General features: G+C 47.7%; 1 non-coding gene across 1 annotated transcript; it reads left to right on the top strand.

Annotated features, from left to right (window-relative positions):
• The first annotated feature begins 13,396 nt into the window (after positions 1-13,396).
• Positions 13,397-13,505, top strand: LOC136506373 (small nucleolar RNA R71). Its single transcript, XR_010771582.1, has one exon. It is a non-coding gene; the product is annotated as a small nucleolar RNA R71 (small nucleolar RNA).
• Positions 13,506-15,450: the final 1,945 nt, after the last annotated feature.

Below are 15,450 nucleotides of genomic sequence, written 5' to 3'. Positions count from 1 at the left end.
TCAGTGTTGAAGATCTCTCCTCCATCTTCATCACTAGGAGGCTCTAACTCCTCATCAGGTGGAGCGTCCTTAGGTCCATTGACCTCCATGTCATCATCACCTTCAGCCATGATGACACCAGAACCCATCTCATCCTCATCATCAGGTGGCAGGAGAGGGTGAAGTTGATTGTGTAACAGGTGGACCTCCTCATGGAGATTGTCATTGTACTCTTCAGCAACTGCCACTTGCTGCTCTAGCTCCATCTGTCGCGCTCTCAACACATTCTCTTCGTGCCAGGCTTCATTCCGTTGGTTCATCACATGAATCAACATGCGTTCACAGTTGTGGTGAGCAACTGTCAACCTTTGAACCTCAAGGGTCTCTTGGTCCCTTTCCTATGTTACTTGCTCCAAACGGTGTTGAGCTGCAGTCCTTTCAGCAGTCACCTGGGCCATCTCCGCCCTCAGCCTTTCCGCCTCAGTAGGCTCAGGATGGGGCTCACGAGGAGCTATACGGTGACGAGGCACCCTGCCTCCAGCGGACTTGCGAGCAGTGAGTTTTGTGCACGCCATCTGTAGCAAAAAGTTACAACATAAGGGGAGAATCATTTAAGGGATACGAAATTTAATTAGTCGGGACAATCAAATTTTTAAGGGAGGGAATAATGCAAGAAATGCCATGTATGCTTGAACATGATGCATGCACGATCCGTACGTCCTCACAAACCTAAAAAAAAATTTAAAGGCTAGCGAAATATACGATGGCATACATACGTTCTCTCATACATGGTAGCTAGTCGATCTACAATGATACGTTGTTAGTGTACCTGCAGAAAAATTCATTTCAGCCCAATAATTTCTCAAAAAGCATAGAAAACAAGCAGTAAACTAAATACTTTCATACATACATCCCCTGATGCATATACTCTAGTATCACAGCTACCCGTCAGAGATACCCATAATTAAGTGCTCTCATAGATACATGATCGGACATGTAAGTATGCGAGCAACCACAACTACTCTCCCCTATACCGACGGTTGGACGGTCATGCTCTCACAACTCCCACTTACCAGAGCGTAGAGGTATTTTTGATCCATACATTACCACCCAAGCGGATGGCATCCATACAATAGCACGCCGTATGGACGATGAAACAGAAACAAGCAGGACCCCCCATGTTAGTACTTTAATAAGCCACCTAAGAGTCCTTATTTGGGCATAAGGGATATGACCACTGGCAATACTTAGTATTTAATTTAGGATTTTCACAAATACTTTTGTTTTAAATACACAAATGACGTGTTTAGTGTCAAATCTTGCTCCGATACCAGCTGTAACAGAACTGACCAAATCATAAGAATGTAAGTACAAAAACAATCACCGAAGCGATCAAATTCCTGTACTTAAGCTCCCATAATCCCGGTAGTCCGGAAATCACGAAGGATTTCAACCAACTCTTGACATACAAACCAAGATCATAGTGATTCAACACAACACATCATCCATTACAACATTTCACAAGTAGCATTCAGATTACATCCATCAGAGTTGAAATAGAATATTACAAACCAAGTTTGAGTGTGCGGAAGCAACATAGTTTAGTACAAAACATCATGGTTTTCAAATACATTGCCAAGTCTGAGTCATGTCCCACAAAATCATTATCAGGTATGAGAACTAGTAGAGACCGCGCCCAACGGTCTAGTCTTCATCCCCAGCTAGGAGAAGGCAGTACTTGCAGCAACCAAAGTAGAACTGGTCATCTGCAATAGGTGGGAGATAAACCCTGAGTACGAGAAGGTACTCAGCTAGACTTACCCGTCAAAAACTAGAAATTAAAGACACCAAGGATTATGCAAGGCTTTTCAGGTAGGCTAGCTTGACATAGTTGCATAAAAGAGCTTACGATTATAGTAACCAATTTAAACTTAGCATCAAGCTTATCATTATTTACCTGTCCACTAGATTAGCACCTGTACTAGAGCACTCACTTATTAGGAGCAAATAGTATTAACCATAGCAGGTATAATAAGGCTGTCATCATCATATCATCATTTCTGAACCATTATGTTATTAAGTGTATCTACATTGGAGATAAGCCCGTCAAGTTCTCACTAACCGGGAGAGACGGCGACTCGAATCGAATTACAACTTAGCTGAGGGGGTATTCCTAACTCTCACCCTGGCATACTTAGCAAGGGTAGCCGTGGGTTACCTTTGGGACAACTCAGGAACCAAATTCGTGGGTTCGATCAGTGCCAGCGCTCTCAGGGATTACCCTTCTGCTAGGACGATCAGGACTTTTAAATCACCTGCCCTTGGGCTCACGCCTATGGCTCCCTTCCGAGGCGTACTTTATACTTATCGACTCCCGGCCTGAGTTGAGCTACTCGGCTTCGTGGTCGGTCTTCGGGCCGGCCAACTAAGAGAGAGGCATGCGTTCAACATGAACAGGAAAGGCTCCAAGAATCAGTCCTTAAGCGATGCAGATGGAGTCACTACACATCGGCAAGCCTCCGTCCGGTCTTAATTTCAAATTAAGACTGGTTCTTTTCCACGATAGCAAATATAGCCAACCGTGCCACATGTATCTTCCTATATCTCGCAGGTGACAGGAAATCACCTGACTGCTACCGTGTTTAAGCAGGGCTAAGCACTACATGAGCCTGAGCTACATAGGATTTAGGGTAACAATATCTGGACAAGGATCGGATAACCAATGCAGCAAGTGTTTGCATCCAACTCCTAAACTTAATGCAACAATATATGTAATAATAATGCTGTAACTGCATTTTGGAAATTAGGAGGCTTAATATGCTCCGGGGCTTGCCTTTCACAAAGTTGCAAGGACGGTGATCCAGGCACTCAACAGTGACCTCGTCTGGCACTCAACGGCTTGCCTTTTACCAACTTGTTTTTCATACCTAAGAAACATCAGAAAGTATAGTGTCAACTTCTAAATAAATTATTTAATATCCTTTTCCAATTTATTTAGTTAATTAGGTGATTTAAGCAATATATAGTAAAACTATTCATAAAAATCTACAAAGGTTACAGTAGCTATCTCCTGCTGCACATAGACTACCGTAAAAATTTCAAAGCCATTGGGCAAACATAACTTGCTGTATCCAAAATAACAGATGACATGTCTAATTTGAGCATAATTAGGAAACCTTATTAAAAAGTGTCAAGCAATAGATTCCCATTTTTCCTAGCATCATTCTAGCATAAGAATAGCACTCATCAAATTTTACTTTCACTGGATCTATAGAAAAATTATGAAAATTCACACAAGATCCACCCATTAATAAAAGGAATTTCTATAACTTAAAAACTACACATGCACTAGCACTGAAATTTTAACCCGAGCTTCTAATAAGCAATAATAGACTACCCACAAAATTTCATAATTTTTGGACCACAGAAACTCAAGATAAAATTCAAACAAGTTTGCATGTAGCCAAAAACACATTTCAAAGTCCTATTTAATTCATCCAAAATTTCTAAAACATGTGCACATATAATATTTTTATTAAATACTAGACATTACTAGGAACTCAACAAAATTAGAACCACATCATTGGGATCTACCATCTAAGAGCTACATATTTTTGAATATGTACATAAATCTGTAAAATAATCAAAGAAAACAAAATAGAAATCCTAACAGCTACTGGGCCAGCCCAAGAAACGGTGGCCCGCGAGCGCACAGGCGTGGCCCAAGACGCGGCGCAAGCGGCCTAGCCACTCGGTGCGGCCCAGGCTGGCTCCCGCCTCCGCGTCGGAGACTGACGAACGGGCCCGCTTGTCAGCGAGACAGACAGGGGAGCGGAGGACGACGATGGCGCAACTCGCCACCGGTGGCTCCTCCGGCGAAACCATCTACGCTACGACGTTCGCCATGACCATGCGCATCTAGTGGTGACCTCAATCGGTGCTATGGTAGCGGCTAGAGGAGTTGGCGACTGACACGGCGGTGCACGGCCACGGCATGGCCGGCTCCAGCGAACTGACGGTGACACAGCCCCTAACGGTGACTCTACGAGCTTCGGTGATGTTCCTATGACCTAGCGCGAGGCAGAGGAGGGGATGGGAATGGCGCGAGGATAGCTGGCCATGTGGAGCACCAACTCTGGCGAACTCCCGCCATGGCTGCGGTGGGGAGAACGGCGAATACGCCCTTACCCTGGCTCGAATGACTCGATTGAACGGTGGAGGTGGTAGAGGGGATCACGGCGAAGCTACCGATGAGCTGGGCAATGCATTTTTGCAAAGGTGAGCAAGCGAGGCGAAGGCGAAGGTGTGGCTGGCAATGGCGGACGGCTGCGGTTCTGTTGCTGCGCGCGGTGGAAATGCAAATGGAGCAGCGACTCGGTGGGAAGGCGCTGGGGTGCTTCATGACGCGGCTGGCCGTGCCAGGGCATCCACGACGCGTGGCCTGCGCGACAGAAGGCCAGCGACAAGTGGCGGACACATGGCATCAAGCCTCTGAGCCGGTCGGCCATGACGGTCACTGACCGATTTCTAAAAACGGCGATTCAGAGATCACATGACCCGACTGACAGACGAACTTAACCGTGATGGATCTCTCAAACCGTGACGATCTGGGTTAAGTTGTAGTTAACAAAGTTGGAGACCTACGTGAGTACTACAAGTTTGCTAATTGGAGCTCGAGCTAGTTTGGCTTGGTTAGTGAGATACAGTGCTCCAAACATCAGCTCAAGAAACTGTACTTCACTTAGGACTTAGAAAAATTTGCTAAGTATGAAATTAGCATGTACTTCAGACTTGTGGGCCATGTTTGAGCATGTTCTAGACATTTTCATGAAATGATCATATGGAGACTTTTGTTCCTTAATAAATTTGCTACAACTTTTGTAAAGAGTGCACAACCATGCAAAGCTTCCAAGTTGGTCTTTTGAATCAGTCAAACAGTGTCACTTTAAGGGTCATTAAAAGTCAAACCTCTCCTAAAGGGCAATTTGGTCATTTTGGTCCACATGAACAATGTCCAAACAATTACCCTAAGTGTAGTTAAGGTGTATTAGACCATGATCAACCACTTTACAAAGTTGTTATACCACTTCTAATGATCACATGTGATACAGCAATTAAAACAAGCAATTCATTCATATGTTTCAATACAATGTTTCACATGTTGCATGACCTTGTTGTTATCCTATACTTGTCACATTACTACCATGTTGCCATGTTTCAAGGTATGAGAGTTTCATGTTGCATTCCCATGTTGCACTACTACCACTCTAAGCAATCAAGCATGAAACACATACAATTTAAAATGTTGCATACGTATGTTTCAATGATAATGGCATGATGACATGGATAATGCACATGTTTATGAAATGACATGCAATTAGTAGAAGCCAAATACCTAGGGTGTTATAGGCCTCATCCCTGATCGGTGGTACTAGGATGGGAGGATTGGTGAGCAGTGCCTTGAGCTTGGCAAGGGCTTCTTTGGCCTTGAGGGTCCAAGAAAAGCGTTCGGATTTTCTTAAGAGGCGGTACAGAGGCAAGCCTTTTTCGCCGAGGCGTGAGATGAAGCGGCTCAGGGCCGCAAGGCATCCCATGACCCTCTGCACTCCCTTGAGGTCTCGAACTGGTCCCATGCTAGTCATGGCCAAGACCTTCTCCGGGTTGGCCTCGATGCCGCATTCTGAGACTATGAATCCCAAGAGCATGCCTCGAGGGACTCCGAACACACACTTCTCGGGATTGAGCTTGATGCCCTTCCCTCTGAGGCATTTGAAGGCTATCTTCAGGTCGTTGACGAGTTCCTCGGCCTGTCTAGACTTGACCATGATGTTGTCCACATAGGCCTCGACTATTCACCCAATGTGGTCGCCAAAGACCAGAGTCATGCACCGCTGATACGTGGCCCCTGCGTTTCTGAGGCCAAAAGGCATAGTCACGTAGCAGTACATGCTAAATGGGGTGATGAAAGAAGTCACGAGCTGGTCGGACTCTTTCATCTTGATCTGATGGTAGCTAGAATACGCATCAAGGAAAGACAGGGTCTCGCACCCCGTAGTGGAGTCAATGATCTAATCGACTCGGGGTAATGGGAAGGGGACTTTTGGACAGGCTTTATTCAAACTGGTGTAGTCTACACACATCCTCCATTTCCCATTTTTCTTCTTGACTAACACGGGGTTAGCCAACCACTCTGGGTGGGATACTTCCTTGATGAACCCGGCCGCCAAGAGTTTCTGCACCTCCTTGCCGATGGCCCTACGCTTTCCTCATCGAATCAGCGTAGGCATTGCTTCACTAGTCTAGAGCCGGCCCGGATGTCCAAGGCGTGCTCGGTGACCTCCCTTGGTATGCCCGGCATGTCTGAGGTACTCCATGCGAACATGTCGACATTCACATGGAGGAAGTCGACGAGCACGGCCTCCTATTTGATGTCGAGGGTGGCGCTGATCCTCAGCGCCCGGTCATCGAGACAGGCGGGGTCAATCGGGACGAGCTTGATGGCCTCCGCGGTCTTGAACATCCCCGCACAACGCTTGGAGTCAGGTGCCTCGCCACCGAGTCGGTCGAGGTTGGCGATGAGGGTCTCGGCCTCCATGAGAGCCTCAGCATACTCGATGCACTCGACATCGCAGTCGTATGCATGTTCGTACGTGGACTCGATTGTGATGATGCCGTTGGGACCCAGCATCTTGAGCTTAAGGTAGGTGTAGTTGGGGACTGCCATGAACTTGGCGTAGCACGACTGCCCTAGGATGGCGTGGTAGGTTCCCCTGAATCTGACCACCTCGAAGGTAAGGACCTCCTTGCGGTACTTGGAGGGGGTGCCGAAGCAAACAGGAAGGTCGATGTGCCCGAGGGGTCGCGTGCGTTTCCCTTGCGTGGAAAGGTGTGGTGTCGCACCGGAGCCTCAACTGGTCGATCTCTAGGAGCTCTAGGGTGCTGGCATAGAGGATGTTGAGGCCGCTGCCTCCATCCATCAACACCTTAGTGAGCCGGGTGTTGCCCACGATCGGGTCGACGACGAGCGGGTACTGCCTGGGATTCGGGACATGGTTGGGGTGGTCCTCTCGATCAAAGGTGATTGCCTCTCGAGACCAGTCGAGGTACCGGGGAGTGGCCACCTTGATTGAGAAGACCTCTCAGCGTTCCCTCTTTCGCTGGCATGCCGTAAGGCACGCCGAGGGTCCGCCAAAGATCATGAAGGCATTGTGCACCTCAGGGAACCTGTCATCCTTGTCATCGTCCTGGTTGCCGGCGCCTTTCTACTTGGCATCATCGTCAGGGAGCCCAAGCCTGGCATAGTAATGCCGCAGCATGGAGCAATCCTCAAGGGTGTGCTTTACCGGACCCTGGTGGTAAGGGCAGGGTTTCTTAAGCATGTCGTCGATGGGCCTAGGCCCTTGGGGCCTCAGGGGTTCTTGCGTTCTGCGGCCGCGACCAGATCAGCCTTGAGGACGGCCTGCTTCCCCTAGCGACCCTTTTTCTTTCTCTTGGGGAGGTGGGGAACCGAGGCCTCGAGGGCCTCATCCCTCCGCTTCCCCTTGGCGTCGTTCTCAGGGAAGATGGCCCCAATAGCTTCTTAGCCCAAGGCGAAGTTGGTGGCGATGTCGAGGAGCGAGGCAGCCGAGTGCGACATGTTCCGGCCTAACTCTCGGACCAAGTCTCGACAGGTGGTGCCAGAGAGGAAAGCCTGGACGATTTCTGAGTCGCCGACGCTAGGCAATTTGGTGCACTGTTTAGAGAAGCGCCGGATGAAGTCTCGGAGAGACTCGTCTGGTTTCTAGCGATAGCTCTTAAGGTCCTCGGAGTTTCCAGGGCGCACGTATGTGCCCTAGAAGTTCCTGACGAAGATCCTAACCAAGTCGCGCCAGTCATGGATCTGTGAGGGAGGAAGGTGCTCGAGCCAGGCTCATGTCGAGTCTAACAAGAGCAAGGGGAGGTTGCGGATGATGAGCAGGTCATCATCCGCGCCACCTAGCTAACAAGCCAGATGGTAATCAGCAAGCCAGAGTTTGGGATTGGTCTCGTCACTATACTTCATGAAGTTGGCTGGTTGTCGAAACCAGGCCAGGAAATGAGCAGCGTGAATGGCTCTGCTAAAGACCCGAGGGCCAGGCGGTTCAGGAGAAGGACTACGATCCTCCTCACTGTCATAACGGCCACCCCGATGTGGATGGTAGCCCTAGGCGGGCCCCTCATTATCATGGCATCGTCGCCTGCTGACCACCTCATGATCTCCCTGCACCTCGCGTTGGTTGCTAAGGTGGTCGAGCCGCAAGGGGACCCTGTGGCCTGTTGGCGCTCGAGCGGGCTCGGGACGAACCGAGGCCTCCCTATCCTACCGATGCGGTGCTGAGGGGAGGTTTGAGGCGGCCCCGTGCTGCCGGGAGGCAGAACTCTTGGCCTACTGCACCATGGCGATCTCGAGGAGATCCTAGAGCTCGCCGCGAACCCACCGCCCTTCCGTGGTAGAGGGCTCAGGCATCGCGTGCACTAGCATCGCCATAGCCGTGACATTCTGGCTAGCATGATTGAAGATTGGGGGACGATCGTCCCCTTTGTCATCATTGATGCGGTGGTGCACGTCGCGAGCCCGCCGCTAGGCTCCTCCGCCATCACCATGGCCTTGTTGCTCCTGCTCAAGAGTGTTTCGGAGCTATTGTAGAAGGAGTCGATCTTGCTCGACCTTGGCCTGAAGCTCATGGAGCTGCTCCAAGTCCGGGCATCGAAATTGTCCGAGGGCAAGGTTCTCATTCCGTGCTACTAGTGGAACAATGCGTGAGGGCGTGGCATCACCCGTTCCCTGATGAAGCAAAGTATGGTTGCCTGCCCCCTCGTCCTCATCGCCTATGCTTGGCATCCCAAGTCCGATGTGGAAGCACTCACGAGTGGGATCATAAGTACCTTCATCGTCTGAGTTGGAGTAGCTGAAGAAATAGTCACTCGCGACCAGGAAATGGCGCATGGTTTCACGGTCACGGAGGTTGGAGGAATCCGCTCCGACCCATGCCTCGTCCTCCTCTGAGGAGTCAATGTGGATGTGGGTCGACGCCGCGGTACCGAAGATGGGGGCAAAGCATTGGTGGTGTCCTGAGGGCTCCACGTGAATGGAAGCGTAGGCATAAGCATAGGAGGCGGCGACATTTCTCAACCCAAAGGGGTACGGTGATGGTGCCATCGCTGGATTCCGCTTTGCCGGAGCCGGCGCCTTAGGAGGTGGCGGAGCAGAGCTCAGTGACGGGGCGTTGCCGCATGCCACCGGCGTCATTCCCTTATCTAGGCTCAGGCCAGACAGGTCCCCAACTAGGGACCCTATGCCCATAGCTAGGCAGGGGATACCAACGGAGCGCGGTGTGTTGTCCTGGGTTCGCGTGGTGTCGGCATGGCCCCACTCACGTCGTGCCTAGCGAGCGTGACGAGAGCGGCTGCCCAGGCGCCGCCTGCGCCTGGGCTATGGGTGCATGACTTCGTCATTAGTAGGCGGGGCTCGGGGTGTGAGGAGTACCATGTCGTACTCGTGCCCTAGAGACATGAACTCTAGGCTCCCAAACCAGACCACTGTGCCGAGACGTAGTGGTCGTACGGGGTTTGCCATCTGGGACTTGCTGGGATGACGAAGCTGACACACAGGGTTCCCCTACCTGGCATGCCAACTGTCGGTGTTTTGGACTAGGGGGTCCTCAACCAACTAGTGAATTTGTACTGCGTGTTCCTGATCCTGGATGGTGATGCAAAGAGACACAAGGCTTATACTGGTTTAGGCAATCGGCACCCTATGTCCAGTCTGAGAGATCGATCTTGTATTCCTTGCACCGGAGTGCTTGTAGTAGGGGGTTACAAGCTAGGTGAGAGAGGGAGCTAGTCCCAAGTCTCGGCGTGAAGTGGTGCGGGCTGCTTGAGACGTTGCTCTCAAGCAGTGGGAAAGCGTGCGTGTTACAGAATGTTGCTTGTGCGCGTGTCTTCCTCTCTATAACTAGCCCAGGTCCTTTCCTTTTATAGTTGAAGGGGGGACAAGGGTAGTATGTGTGCTAACTACATGGCATCGTGCGAATGGAGGCGGCGTGTCCAAGCCCTGTAGCATGTTCCTATGATGGTGTGGCCGTCGAAGTGGTTCGTCCTTGAAGTACTAGGGCGACGTGCTAGTCATATCCGATCCTGTGCATCATGGGAGCTCCAGGGCTACCTCGAAGCGGGCGTGGCGGTCGGCATGCGGGTCACTATAAATGACTATGCACAAAGCCGAGGCTCGGTTGGTGCCTAGGTCGAATCATCATGGGGGGTCTCAGCAGACGTGAATCTCGAGATAGCCAAGGCCCTAACATAGAGTGCCGAGGCTCGAAGGAAGCGGTTGATCTTGTGTGCTGATCCTGAGGCGACGATGACCTGGACGAGACTTCCCATGCCACGTTCTCTTCGGGACAGGGATTACGGGGCACAGTGTAGTTTAGGCGCTGATCGTGGACACAGCGCCAGAACACAGTGGTCGGTAATCCCTGCCGCACGCTGTCCTAGCCGGTATGGCGTTGATGCGACTCCTTGTCCCGTCGGCCACTCCATGGTGTCGAGCCGTCATTCGACTGAGATTACGGGAGTGGTTGATGCATTAATGGGACATGACGCGCTGCCGGGAAGACTGGTCAAGGCGGGAGCGATGGGTTATTGCCAAGCTAGCCTCGAGCGATACGGAGAATCGCTGTCTCATTTGGGGCTGTACGCACGGGGCCTCGGGCGAGATGGAGATTGGGCTCCTTGTCGAGGCCTCCCGCGAGAGGCCTCACGCGAGGGGAGATTCGTCAAGGCGTCGAGACCTCCCATGCGAGGCCTAAGGCGAGGTGGAGAGCCGGTGGGCTTGGACGGGGCCGGTGGTTAACCCACGGCTTACCTTCTGGCTTCGTTGTTGATGGGGTTTAAGTGTCTCTTTTGGTGTATGCTCGAGGTACCCCGTTTTATGGTATCCGACATCATTCTTGTAGTTTAGAAATATTTTTTTATTGGTAGAATTTTAGCAGGATGTTTACCTAATATATACTTTTTTGGGTTTTCTTATTTATGATATGCAGAACAGAAAAATATGTATGCATGGTATTTTTAATTTTTATGCCTCCACAATGAATATTCCCATGGGTATTTACACCGTAGATTTATTCACATGGGGCTTAGGATTTGTAATGCAATGATGAAATGTAGTCATGAAACTTTTTATCTTTATTTTATTAGCACAATGTAAATGCATAAAAGTAAATATGCTAACGTGAAAATAACTCATGCAATGCAGAAAAGTAAATATGGATGACTACCTATGTTACCTCTTGGCGAGGGTTTGGAATTTTAAGTCCTCTGGACATGACTTGACTGGAGATAGTCTTTTATTCTCTAGGTGCATCTATCAATCTCGGGGATGGAGACCTTGATGGTTGCACCTCTAGTGATGGTGACTTGGATGATGTCACCTTTTCCTTCCACACCTGGTTCATCTATAGACTTGTATTAGGCGGAGTAGGTTCATCTTTCGTAGGTTCTTCATTTTCCTCCCATTCACTCTTAGGGAGTTGATTCCTTTGGTGTTGGGATGATCGATGTCTCCTCTTGGAGCAGGACTTCTTTGGCTGTTCATAAATGATATAACTATTGAAATAGGAGCATACCTTCTCTCTAGGGAATTGGAAGTGGACTTGTCCAAATCCGACGTAGATGATCGTGTTGGTAGTGTTAAGGAATAGTCTTCCAAGGATGATGGGCGTATCATCTTCTTCTTCACCCATGTCCAGAACCATGAAGTCAGTAGGGGATAGTGATCATGTATTCTTACCATGACATCTTTTGCTATTCCCTCCAGAAATCAGATTGATTCATCCGTCATCTGCAATTGCATATATGTAGGGAACAAAGGTTCATCACCAAATAAGTACTCATATGTCACCTTTGACACCCAACCCAATGTCACAGAAGGTCTTGTGGAATATTCTTTGTCCAATTGTACACTCAATTGTGGGTACACCAGGATCATCCTTCTTAGCAAGGAATGGTAAAGCGAGGACGTGGTTGTACTCTGATCTAAGTGTGTTGATCATGTTAACTTATTCCTCTGGTGACTACCTGACCTTATTGTTCCCTCTTCTCTGGTTGTTTCTCTTCTTGGTCACTGTTGTCTCTTCGGGTAGGTATAGTGTTTGTGGATGCCCAAGAGATTACAAGATACAATTCTTGAAAGAAAACTTCTCCATTTTATCCTTGATTGTGAAACAGATCTTGGCACTATCTGCATAGATGATGGCTTTTGTGGTGCTTAGTAAAGGTTGGCCAAGATAATGGGTGCCCTTACATCTCCACCTATTTCTAAAACCACAAAATCTATGGGAACATATGATTGTCCCACTCGAACAATGGCATCTTCAAGAACTCCCTTGGGGTAGCAGAGTGGCTGATCTGCAAGCTGCAAACGCATATTTGTGTACAACGAAGTATCTCCATTAATTTGAATATAGATTACCTTAGGCATAATGTTGACACTTGCTCTAAAGTCATAAATAGCTTCTTGAAAAATGTGAGGTACAATGGCGATAGGGATGATAGGTCTCCCTGGATCGCTCTTCTATTCTGGCAAGGTATAATCTATCCACCTTCCCGTCGATTGTTTTATACAGTAATATGTTGCATTATGAATATCAACAAGATTTGCAGTTTCTAGATCTTCTAGTTGCCCTAGAATCTTACCTTTGTCGATCAGAGGAACAACGGCCGCTAGCTGAGATATTTGTGATTCTATCATTTTATTAAAGCTATGTTGGTTTTTAATGGCAGAGGAGAGGTTGTGCATTCTATTATTTATATTTTCTAAAACTCTATCATTGGAAGCTAGTTTTTTAGATAAACCCTCCATAATTTTAGCTTGGCCAGAAATTAATTCTCTCAGGGGTGGTTGATTGAAATTATTGAAATTATTACCTTGAGGGTTACCCTAGTAATTACCTTGGTAGTTTGGCCTTTGTTGCTGATTCCATCCTTGATTTTGTTGAGGACAAAAGTAGTTGGTGTTGATGAAGTTCACATCCTCATGGGTTTTAGGGCAGCTGTTCCCTGAATGCCTAGTGTTTCCACACTCTTCAATGTCATGCAGGAATCATTAATATGCATGACTTCTTGCTTCTCATTGGCTCGGTCTTCAAGCTTCTTCATCAGTAGGTCCATCTTGGCAGACTACATGTCTACTTCCTTGAGTTGATGCATACCTCCACTTCTCTTGTGGGTCTAAACTCGTTCTTCATTCCAGCCATGATTGGATGTCATCTTCTCCACGAGAGCTATTGCTGCTAGGAGTGTGAGTGACAAGAAAACACCTCCAACAGCAGCATCCATAGTCTCACGGGGACTGTTGGTCAACCCATGGTAGAAAGTCTACATGAGTAACCAATTCTCCATCCCATGATGAGGACATTCTGATATATAATTTTGGAAGCATTCCCATGCCTCAGGGATAGATTCGTCATGTTGTTGCTAAAAACTTGAGATTCTCCCACACAGAGCATTGATCTTGCTTGTGGGAAAGAACTTTGCTTGGAAGGTGGTGGACTAGTTATCCCATGTAGTATCTCTATCTTTGTTGGCGTAGAACCACTGCTTTGCCTTCCCCAAAAGCGAGAACGGGAAGAAGCAAAGTAGTATGGCATCTTTGGTAACTACTTTGATGGTGAAGGTGTTGCAGATCTTCAGAAAGTGTTGGAGATGAGCACTCGCATCTTCATGTGCCTTCCCACAAAACTGGCTTGCTTGCACCATGTTAATGAGAGCTGGCTTGAGCTCGAATCCATTATCTCTAACATTGACTATTGGTCCAGTACGGATGTTAGCTGTAGTTGGAGCTGACAATTCGTGGCGAGTCTTGTTAGCCATAGCTTCAAATTCAGGTGTTAAGCTTCACCTTATCTGGTTGTCTTCTGACTCTAAAGCTTAAACTTTCTTGAGTTTAGCCTTAGTTCTCCTAAATATGCTTCTGGATCGTCAACATAGTTTATTAGAAGGTCAAAACCAGTCATACATTACCCTACATAAGATATAAAAGTAGACAAAACAAGGGTAAGCCTGTTTGAGCAGAGGTCAATGGTTATCTCAATCACATCAATAAGTATAAGTTTATCAATACTTCCTTCTTGCCTAGCTACCTTTCCTGGCAATGGCGCCAGAAATGTTTGTTGGTATTTATTAACTTGTAACTTGTTTTAGTAGCCACCAAATGTATGTCTACATCTCTTAACATTACTTTACCAGGTTGTCATCCCTAGTGATGATGCCAGAGATGCTTGTTGGTACTGCTTAGCATTACTACTAAAATAATACTAAGTAGCTCTTTATTATTTTATGTGACTATATCTATATATATATATATGAAAGGGATCTACAAGCGCACAGATAATATATCATTGTAGCACTTCACCTAGGAGTATTGATAACTTATGGTATTGATGGAGAAGTAAATCATAACCAATATTCTACTCACAATAGGGGTAAGTCAAGAGCTAAATATACATATGAATAGTCACTACTAGAAATATCTAATTCTATGATGAAAATGCTAATGATGAATCTGAAATCATCATAGAAGATCATTTTTTATTATGAATATTTTTGTTTTGTCAAAGATCAGCGGTGACGATCCAGCAACCCTCCCTTTCTACGATGAAATCAGGCATCGTCACAAAAAACGTCATAGAAGAGTGTAGGGTTTTGTCACAGATCACTCGCATGACTCATCTATGACGATCTCATCTCAACCTATGACACATAGGGCTTCGTCATTGAACTAATTACACATCTATGATGGACAATATTTGATCCGTAATGAATAGCTTCATCATAGATCTCCACACTGTACTTTCTCCATCCGACATGTACCTATGGGACCTGCCGTTACTCATCCGTGATGCTTGCAATTCATCATAAAAGTCTCCGCTCGATCCTTTCTCTATGCGACGTGTACCTGTGGGACCCTTCTGCATCCGACGTGTACCTGTGGGACCTGTAGTTACTCATCCGTGATGCCTGCAATTCATCATAGAAGTCTCTGCTCGGTCCTTTCTCCATCTGATGAGTACCTATGGGACACTTCAGCATCTGATCTATGGGACCCGATGACTTATGTGTCACGTGTATCTGTGGAACCATTCTCCATCTCTATCTGACCTGTGGGACCCAATGGCTTGCTTGTCACTTGTACTTGTGGGACCATCCGACCTTTGGGACCCGACGACCAGTGGGACCTTTCTCCATCTCCATCCGACCTGTGGACCCGATGGCTTGCGTGTCACTTGTTGTCGTCGGGGTTTCATAAATTCAAACTAAAAAAACCATGAGACCTAGGAGTCGAACCCAAGACCCAGATCATGGAATAGACTATCTTCACCATTGCGCTAGACGCCTAGTTGTGTTGACATGTCTTTGGAGTCCTAATAGTAGTATATGTTCTCTATGTGGATA

This window comes from Miscanthus floridulus, chromosome 14 (genome assembly GCF_019320115.1).
Source record: "Miscanthus floridulus cultivar M001 chromosome 14, ASM1932011v1, whole genome shotgun sequence".
NCBI classification, from domain to species: Eukaryota; Viridiplantae; Streptophyta; class Magnoliopsida; order Poales; family Poaceae; genus Miscanthus; species Miscanthus floridulus.
This window is presented reverse-complemented; position numbering and strand designations above follow the sequence as displayed.